Genomic DNA, 9,907 nt, shown 5'->3' with positions numbered 1-9,907 from the left:
ACCCACGGAAGGAGTGAAGAAATTTGGCTTCATAGGAAAGCTAGCTCTGTGATACATTAGACCTTTCCAGATCTCGGAAAGGATTGGAGCGGTAGCTTACCGGTTGGCACCACCACCGTCTCTGGCAGGAGTTCACGATGTATTTCACGTATCGATGCTGAGGAGATACGTGCCCGACCCGACACATGTGCTGGCAGATATTCCAGTTCTAGTTCAGCCTGACATTTCTTATGAGGAGATTCCGGTACGGATTCTCGACCGGAAGGAGCATCAGTTGCGGAACAAGACTATCCGGTTGGTTAAAGTCGGATGACAACATCATTCGGATGAGGAGGCTACTTGGGAGCTCGAGGATACGATCCGAGTTCGATATCCCCATCTTTTCACTTGAGGTATGTGATTTAATTTACCGTTCAGCATTTTGTACTCTTTACCTGTTGTTAGTATTTGCTGATGGTAGATAACGAAATTTGGGGACCAAATTTTTATTAGTGGGGGAGAATGTAAAATACCGGAAAATGACGAATATTAATAAGGGAATTTTCTGGAAATTTATCGGGAATTTATCGGAGCTCGTACGAACGAGTTAGCGGGGACAAAAACGGGGCCCGGAAAAGCCTGTTTAGGTTACCCCATTTAAGCGAGGAAAAGATTATATTTATATATATCCTTTTCCTTTTATTTTTGTTTTATTTCTTTTGATTTACTTGTGTCGCCGTTTCTTCCTTGCCGAACCAAGTCCCCCGCGCGCCCCTCTTTTCTCCCCGACGCCGCCGACGATCCGAGCCCTAACCGCCGGGTCGGCGGTTTCTTCCTCACCGCCCTTCCTTTTCTTCTCCACAGCAGCGACGCCGAGCACAGCCCAACGCCGGCCACTGCGTGCCACAGCCGAGCCCTTCGCTGGGAGATCGGGTGTCAAGCTTTGCCTAGGTTCCGGTCGACGCCTCCTCACCGGCAACCGGGTCCCTTTCACTTTCGGCTGCTACTTTTCGCTGCCCTAGCCGACGCCTTCTCACTTCTGAGTTGCCACTGCCCGAAGCCAGGCCGCCCGGCCGACGCAGACGCCACTGCCGCGTCTCCTCGCGCCAACGGCAAATGCCAGAAGCTTCTCTTCGCCTCTGCCCGATCCTCCTTGCGTCGACTTGGAGCCCTAGAGCTCTGCCACCTCGCCGACGCCATCAAGTGAACCTAGCCGAACAATTCCAGCCGTGCCCTAGTTCCGAGTCTAACTCAGCCATCGATCGCCTCTTTTGGGCCAAGTTTTGTGCCAGTGAGGTAACAGAATTTGTGGGATACAAGTTTGGGATTTTTGGTATTCGGCCTTGATGTCAATTGATGTGGAATGAGGATTTCAATGAGTGACTTGTTTTGGAATCTTTGTAGGTGTTATTAGCCATTGCAGCTCTAGCTGTGCTGTTCGTGGACGATCCATGGCTTCGACCAACCTTCCGATCTAAAGTCATCCTTTGATGGTGAGCTATCAGCAACCCACTTGCATTCGGGTAAGTGTTGAAGTTGATTCATGATGCTTAGTAGTTGATGGTAGTGAATTTGATTTGGATAAGTGGATCATTAGTTTATGTGTTCTTGGATTAAATTGATGTGAAGGGAAGGGATGGATCAGATTAGAGGGATTAATAGTTGATATGTTGATCATAGATTTTAAGTTTTGTTGAATATCCTGTGTTTGTAGGATTTGAGATGGATGTGATTTCTTGGACCTGTTGAAGACGGTTGATACGACCTGCGTATGAAGGCGGGTACCTCTTGACTTATCTTTTATGATATTGTCATTGGATATGCATAGTATTTTATAACTACATGCAATGAACATGTTTGTCGTTGGTATGTCACTGTTTGATATCCTTAGCATGTTAGGTTTGGTATCCGTGCTTATATCTCGTGATTTGTTGCCATGATTATCTTGTTACCATGAGTATCTTTGTTTCTAGAGTGACATACCATGCTTACTGAGGTTAGGACTAGGATTTGGATTGTTGTTTCTGGCCTATATATCTAGATTATCTGATACTTAGGTTTTTGTGCCATATCAGGTTTGTGTACCTCTATTTGTATATCATATATGATTCGGGTGTTTAGACCCTGATTCTTTGATCTGTGTATATTGTTGGTACATATGCTATGGAAGAGGGATATGATTTGGGTCTAGGTTGTTATACCTTAGAGGATTTGTATACCCTAGATCCGTGGATTTGGCTTACTGATACTGTGGTACCCATATTATGTATATATGGATTTTTCTATGCTGATCAGGATATTCCATACTTATTATGTTCAGGACATAGGTTTTTGATATTCTATCTGACCTGTGTACTTTAGATTTTGGTATGTGACCATCACTTTTACAGTACCCATTTTGTATATATGGATATGGTTATGTTGATCAGTTTTTGCTATGCATAGTGACATGCATCATGATTGCATGCTGTGCGATTGTCGGCTCCACTATGGTTGAGCCCATCGCCAGTTACATGTACTGCACACACCCCCACTCATGGTTTAGTGGTATATCAAGCAGGTGTGTGGCTGTTTGGCTCCGTTGGTCATATGACTTGGTAGCCGGCGTGATCAGTTCCACTGCTTGGCTCGGCATTTAGTGTAGCGTAGCCGTGAACGGTGGACTCTGTTGGCTCCGTGGTCGTGACTCGGCGGTAGGCCGGCAGAGATACCTCCCCGTCATCGTGTAGTTGAGGCATTGAGCCCCCATTTATGATTTGGGGTCACAGGACGACGGCATCCCGTCCACTCGGTCACTCATCGGGAGCAGTGACGAGTGCACGGTGTCACAACCCTACCCACTCGGTCTCACCATTTGTGTGTGAGATGACTGACTGGCGTCAGGGGTGACCAGGACGCATCATTAGCATCATATGCATTGATGCATTTATATTTTTATGATTGTGTTTGCTGCATTTGGTTGCTGCATTTTGGTTGGATACATACTTTTGACCTGCATACAGGATTATTGACACTTTCGGTTTGACGACCTTTTTGTCTGGATAGGAGTTCCTGGTGAGTACAGCTTCCTCAGTTACCTTTCAGTTTTGCGTATTCCCTATATATGATTAGGAAGCTGTATTCCATGTTTGTTGCTGTTAGATATATCTTACTACTCATGTCCATTGGTATTCGCTGAGTTGTTGAACTCACCCCCGTTGATACTATCTTTTTCAGGTACCAGGTTGGTTTTGGTGTCGCTTGGAATATCCTGTCTGCTAGTCCCCACGTCACATCAGAAGACTTATCGGTTTCACTTATCTTTTGTTGTTTATGTATCAGTTTGTTTAGCTCTGTACTCAGGTTTTATTTTTTGGAGGGTTGATGTTGTTATGTGGTGTTTTGTATTTGTTATGGGTTGTGTAAGCCTAGCCGGCTAGCAGTTTTGTGTTTTGGTTTTGGTACAGCCGAGTGGGCTGCTTTATTATTAACTGCGTGGTGTTTGTTTTTCTTTTATTGTATTATTCCAGCCGCATGTGGCTGAGGTATATAGTGCTTGTAGAAAAGTTTCAGATTGTCCGCCGTACAGGGGAGATGTTGCCGAAATTTCTTCGGACAGAGACTCCTCCGGGGCGTGACAATGACAATCCTTATGAGCTCCTCTTGGGGACATTATCAACCTAGATCACTAGTACACAGTTTCCTTCTATAATCAACAACACACACTATAAGTGATATCATTTCGCAACTTATCGGGCTTATTGATTTTTTGAACTAAATCTCACCCATTGATAAATTAAAGAAATAAATATCAAATATATGTGCTTGTTATTATATTAGGATTAAGAGCACACACTTCCATAATAACTGAGATATTTGTTCCTTTATAAAGTCAGTATAAAAGAAACGACCTCTAATTGTCCTACTCAATATACTCTAAGTGTACTAGTGTAATTATATAGTTAAGATAAACTAATACCTAATTACACTACGACCTTCCAACGGTTTGTTCCTTTCCATTTTGGTCGTGAGCTACTGTTTATAATTTATAAGGTACTGATAACATTATCTTCTGTATGTGATACCACATACTATGTTATCTACAATATAAATTATTTGAACAACTACAAACAAATGTAGATAATTTGACCAAATGTGATTCTTTATTCAAAATAAATATTTACAAAAGCTTAGGCTTTCAGTATACACTCTAACATGTACCACATACATGAATTTGCGCGCATCCTAAATAGATCCAAGATAGCAAATCTTGGACCTACTAGGAACTAGGCCCGTTTCCTTGACCATCGACCTAGGGGCACTTAGGAGCCCATCCCTTACTAGTCCCGTTTTATTGACCATCGACCTACGACAACTTAGGAGCCCATCCCCGGTACAAGCCATACAAAGTAAAATAACATACTATGTTTCTTATCATATCATAGCATATCATGTTCTTGTCATATCATGTCATATCATGTTCTTGTCATATCATGAAGAGTGCTCTTAATCCCAACTTAAGGGAAGCATCTCTTAGGCTATTCATCATACATAAGCCTTGCATAACATAATGACATAAGTGCACATACATATAGCATATCATAGAGAAAACATACATGATGGCATAAGTGCACATAACATTTAGCATATCAAAGAGAAAACATACATGATGGCATAAATGCATATAACATTTAGCATATAACATACAACATAGTGACATAAAATCCATAGCACATCATAAGAAGTCATTATCATGCATGGTTGGGGTTTTGATCCTCCTACAAACCTTAAATCATAACTTGGCCGAAACCTAAAGAGTAGGGTTTTAGGTCTTTAACACAACATGGAGCATGAAACTTACACTAACCATATATCAAAGATCATACATCATGAGGAAGCATATACAAGCATAGTTAGGTTTCAAAACTTTTCCCTAAGCGTTTCATCCATTCTTGGCCGAAACATAAAGTGTAGGGTTTTAGGTCTTTAACACAACATAGAGCATGAAACATACACTAACCATATATCAATGATCATACATCATGAGGAAGCATATACAAGCATAGTTAGGTTTCAAAACTTTTCCCTTAGCCTTTCATCCATTCTTGGCCAAAACCTAAAGAGTAGGGTTCTAGGTTTTTAACACAACATGAAGCATGAAACTTACACTAACCATATATCAAAGATACATCATGAGGAAGCATATACAAGCATAGTTAGGTTTCAAAACTTTGCTCAAAGCCATATATTCAATCTTGGCCGAAACCAAAAGGTAAAGTTCTAAACTTTTTAATACAACATTTAGCAGGAAAACTTAAACTAACAACATGTAAGAGATCATACATCATGAAGAAGCATAAACAAGCATGGTTAGATTTAAAAACTTTGCTCTAAGCCTTATATTCAATCTTGACCGAAACCTAAGGAGTAGGGTTCTAGGCTTTTAACACAACATGAAGCATGAAACTTACACTAACCATATATCAAAGATCATACATCATGAGGAAGCATATACAAGCATAGTTAGGTTTCAAAACTTTGCTCTAAGCCATATATTCAATCTTGGCCGAAACCTAAAGGTAAGGTTCTAAACTTTTTAATACAACATGTAGCATGAAAACATAAACTAACAACATGTAAGAGATCATACTGTTAGATCGAAAGCGCTATAAGGCGGGGTGAATAGCGCTCGTGGCTTTCATAGTCTATTTTGTAATATTATCGAGTTATAACGCAGCGGAAATAGTAAAATGCACAAACACACAGAAGACTCGAGAAGTTACTTCGTTCGGAGCCTATCTCGACTCCTACTCGAAGGCCCACGGTCGTTGACCGCTTTTGGTGGGCAACAACTATAGTTCGTAAAAACTATTACAAACTAAGCACAATTCAAAGCAGTAATAATAAAAATTATACCGACAACAAAAGACTAAATCTGAAGCTCCGGGTTGTCAGCGTCGAGTTGAGGCTTTATCGGAATGTCTCGTTAGCAGCAGGTTGCAGAAAGATTGCTTGTGCGAAGTTGTTAAGAGCTGCTGTTTGAAGTCCCCTTATAAACAGTGCTGGAGGCGCCTCCAAGCCTGTCCGAGGCGCCTCCAGGCCGCCGAGTCGTTCGGGTGGATTAGCGCAAACCTGGTCGCATCTCATCCCTCTGAAGGCGCCTCCAAGCTGCTCCAAGGCGCCTCTAACGCCTGGTCCAAGGAGCCTTCAGCTTTCTCCGAGGCGCCTCTAACTCTTTTGGACAGCTGGCTTCGGCTAGCACCCGAGGCACCTCCAAGCCCCATGGAGGCGCCTCGGACACTGTTCATCCGAGGTTAAAGATGCTCCTTTGTTCCTGCAAATTGTGTTAGTCCCAAACACAAACCCTGCAAAACAAAGTTAGCACATGGATAATATTATAGATAAAATTGACAGTCGTCGGACTATCCGAGTCTGACTTCGGATTTCTAACCGGAAACCCTAGGTCGACCCGACGCCTACTCTTCCCTCTACGGGGAACGCGTCCTCACCTACTCCACTCAGGAGATTTACCTGTTGCCAGTACGATCCTCCAGACCGATTGGACTTTTGCTCAGCGTTCGGAACTTCCGGACTTTCTGCTAGACTTCTGCTTCCCGGCTGGTCCAGTCTTTCACCTGTTTCGCGACACCAGGACTTTCCACCTAGGGTTACCCCCCCCCCCAGGTTTGCCTGAAGCTCTCGACCTGCCAAGACTTTCATCATAGGGTTACCACCCCCTATGACCTAGGGTTACCACCCCCTAGGGTTTTCACTTGCCTAACCATAGCTAGGACATTCGTGAAACACTCAATCAAGTGCATTAGATCACAAAACAACTTAACTTTGAATTTCTTTGCCATTATCAAAACAACGGTCGATCGTCGGATGCTTCCCGCATCAACAATCTCCCCCTTTTTTATTATGGCAACTGAAATTCAAAGCTAAGTAAAATAGACACAAAAAGTTTAAGTAAGGAAGCTTAATAGATTTTAATTGCACGCATGGTTAAGCTTAACACTTAAACTTTGTTAGACTCCCCCTTAATAAAGGCATTAATAAAAAATTTTATTAACCTTTCATTTGAATTTCCCTACTCTCCCCCTTTGCCATTCATCAAAAACTAAGTTTGTTTGAAAATCTTAGATTTTTAGGAGAGAGAAAAAATCTGAACTTTCTAAAAGTAACTTTTCTTGTAAATCAACTTCACTAAGTTAAAACAGTTTGAGCTCGAAGTTTGGTTTTCAAAAAAAGTTAAATTTTGTTGGAGAAAGAGTTTTCTTTTGTAGTATTGAAAAACAATAATTTTAAGTAATTTTGAACCATTAGGCTTTTAATAAGAGACAAAGGTAACTCTTGGTTTAGTATAATATTCTTTAGCTAAGTGAAACCAAGGTTTAAGGAGCAATTTTTCTTTCAAAAGGCTAAAAAGTTAACTTTGAAAAGTACTTAGTTAAATTTTCAAAATACTTTAGCTTTTTAAAATGGCCATAATTTTGAAATCTTAGTCTAAAAATACTTAGAAAAAGAACATGATTCGAAAGTTTAAGGTTTTGAAAACTTAGCTTGAAGTTTTTTTAAAAAATAATTAATTCAAGGTTTTTGAGGGCAAGGGAGGAGCTTTTAATCCTTAATGTCCAAGCATGAGTTGGGTTAGATTGATTGTTAATTAGTTAATTTCGCTTTAAGTAAGGTATCGGAGCCCTAATGTTCATGCCAAAAATGGTTTAAAAATCAAGCACTTGGGTTCGCGGCCACATGTCTAACCAGTTAGCTACTAGCTGATTACCTAGAGGGAAATAGCTTTCACTTGGTTAGTCAAGTTAAGTCAATAGATCCAGTTAGATGTGAGTAGTGCTGGAAGACTTGACTTGATTACTGTTAACTAGTTGTTTAACGCCCAGACTCATATTGATGCACAGATATAAGTATTCTTGAGTCCAGGCTGTACCTTATGCATCTCACACCGTTCCATATTTTTGAAAGTCTAGTAAAATTAGAATTTTAAAAACAATAATTTCCTAGAATTTTTAAACATGAGATGATTTTGAAAGTTGTACGAAGCTGATTTAAAAATCAAAAACTATTCTACCCAACACATTCCTATTTGCCTTCTAAGTGCACTGAACTCAAGTTCAGGTAAGGGTTTAGTGAAAATGTCAGCTAGGTTTGACTTGGACTCAACATAGCTGAGTACAATTTCACCCTTAGCCACATGATCTCTTACAAAGTGGTGTTTTACCTCTATGTGTTTGGTCCTGGAGTGGTGAATTGGGTTTTTGGTTAAGTTAATTGAACTTATATTGTCAATTAAAATTTTTGTATTTTTGTATTCTAGCTGATAATCTTTTAGTGTATGCATCATCCACAAAAGTTGGGAGGCACATTCTCCTAGTGCTATGTATTTAGCTTCAATAGTGGATAGAGCAACACAGTGTTGCTTTCTTCTTGACCAACTTACTAGGCATTGACCTAGAATTTGGCAGCTCCCACTTGTGCTTTTTCTATCTAACTTGCACCCGGCATAGTCTGAATCAGAGTATCCAACAAGGTCAAGGGTACAAATTCTAGGGTACCAAAGTCCTACATTTATGGTGCCCTTAATGTACCTAAGTATCCTTTTAACATATGTTAGGTGTGACTCTTTTGCACACAATTGGTATCTTGCGCACATACCTACTGCAAACAGGATATCGGGCTGACTTGCAGTTAGGTAGAGTAGACTACCTATTATACTTCTATAGTACTTTGAGTCTACAGGTTTTCCATCTGGGTCAGAATCAATGTTACTATTTGTTGCCATTAGAGTATTTATAATTTTTGAGTTTTCCATGTCAAATTTTTAATTAGTTCTTTGGCATATTTGGTTTCGTAAATGAAGATTCCATCTTTGGTTTATTTAATTTGTAAGCCTAAGAAAAAATTGAGTTCTCCCACCAAACTCCTCTCAAATTCGTTTTCCATTAAATTAACAAATTCTTTTAACAGTTTGGTGTTTATTGAGCCAAAAATTATTTCGTCAACATAGATTTGGGCAATAAAAATATCTTTTTCTATGGTTTTGACGAATAGAGTTTGGTCTATTTGACGTTGGTTAAAACCCTTGGATATTAGGTAATTAGATAAGCGTTCATACCATGCCCTAGGTGCTTGTTTTAGTCCATATAAGGCCTTTTTAAATCTAAATACATGGTTTGGATGATCTAAGTCCTCAACACTTGGGAGTTGACCTACATATACCTCTTCTTTAATAAATCCATTCAAAAAGGCTGACTTGACATCCATTTGGTATAATCTAAATCCTTTATGTGCTGCATAAGCCAGCAACATTCTAATGGATTCGAGTCTAGCTACTAGTGCATAGGTTTCATCATAATCTAAACCTTCAACCTGACTAAAACCTTTGACTACTAGTCTGGCCTTGTTTCTAACAATTTCGCCCTGATCATCCAATTTGTTCCTAAATACCCATTTGGTGTCAATTATGGACTTATCTATGGGTTTAGGTACAAGTTCCCAAACTTGTTTTCTTTCGAATTGTGCTAGCTCTTCCTGCATAGCAATGATCCAGTATAGGTCAGGTAGGGCTTCTTCTATAGTCTTAGGCTCAATATTTGAAATAAGGGCAATCTGACTCAGGTTTCTATACGATGATCTAGTTCTAACTCCTAAGTTTGGGTCACCCAAAATTTGGTCAGGTGGGTGAGAAGTACCTATTCTTGTTGGTCTTATATTTGTGTTAGGAGTTAGTTCTTCTGGTTTACTAGTTTTAAGTTGAATTTCATCGTCATCTATAATTCTTGGGTTAATGTCTATATTTTGATCTATATTTCTTTTAGCTCCCCCTGGATCATAGCCTCGATACGGTTTATCGAGGTAATGTATTTGATCCTTAGGGACCCAATATTGTCCAAGTCCAACTTGATTGATCAGGTTGGACTTGGGAACCCAT

Source organism: Zingiber officinale, chromosome 2A (genome assembly GCF_018446385.1).
Source record: "Zingiber officinale cultivar Zhangliang chromosome 2A, Zo_v1.1, whole genome shotgun sequence".
Classification (NCBI taxonomy): domain Eukaryota; kingdom Viridiplantae; phylum Streptophyta; class Magnoliopsida; order Zingiberales; family Zingiberaceae; genus Zingiber; species Zingiber officinale.
The sequence above is the reverse complement of the archived record's forward strand: the minus strand, read 5'-3'. Positions refer to the sequence as shown.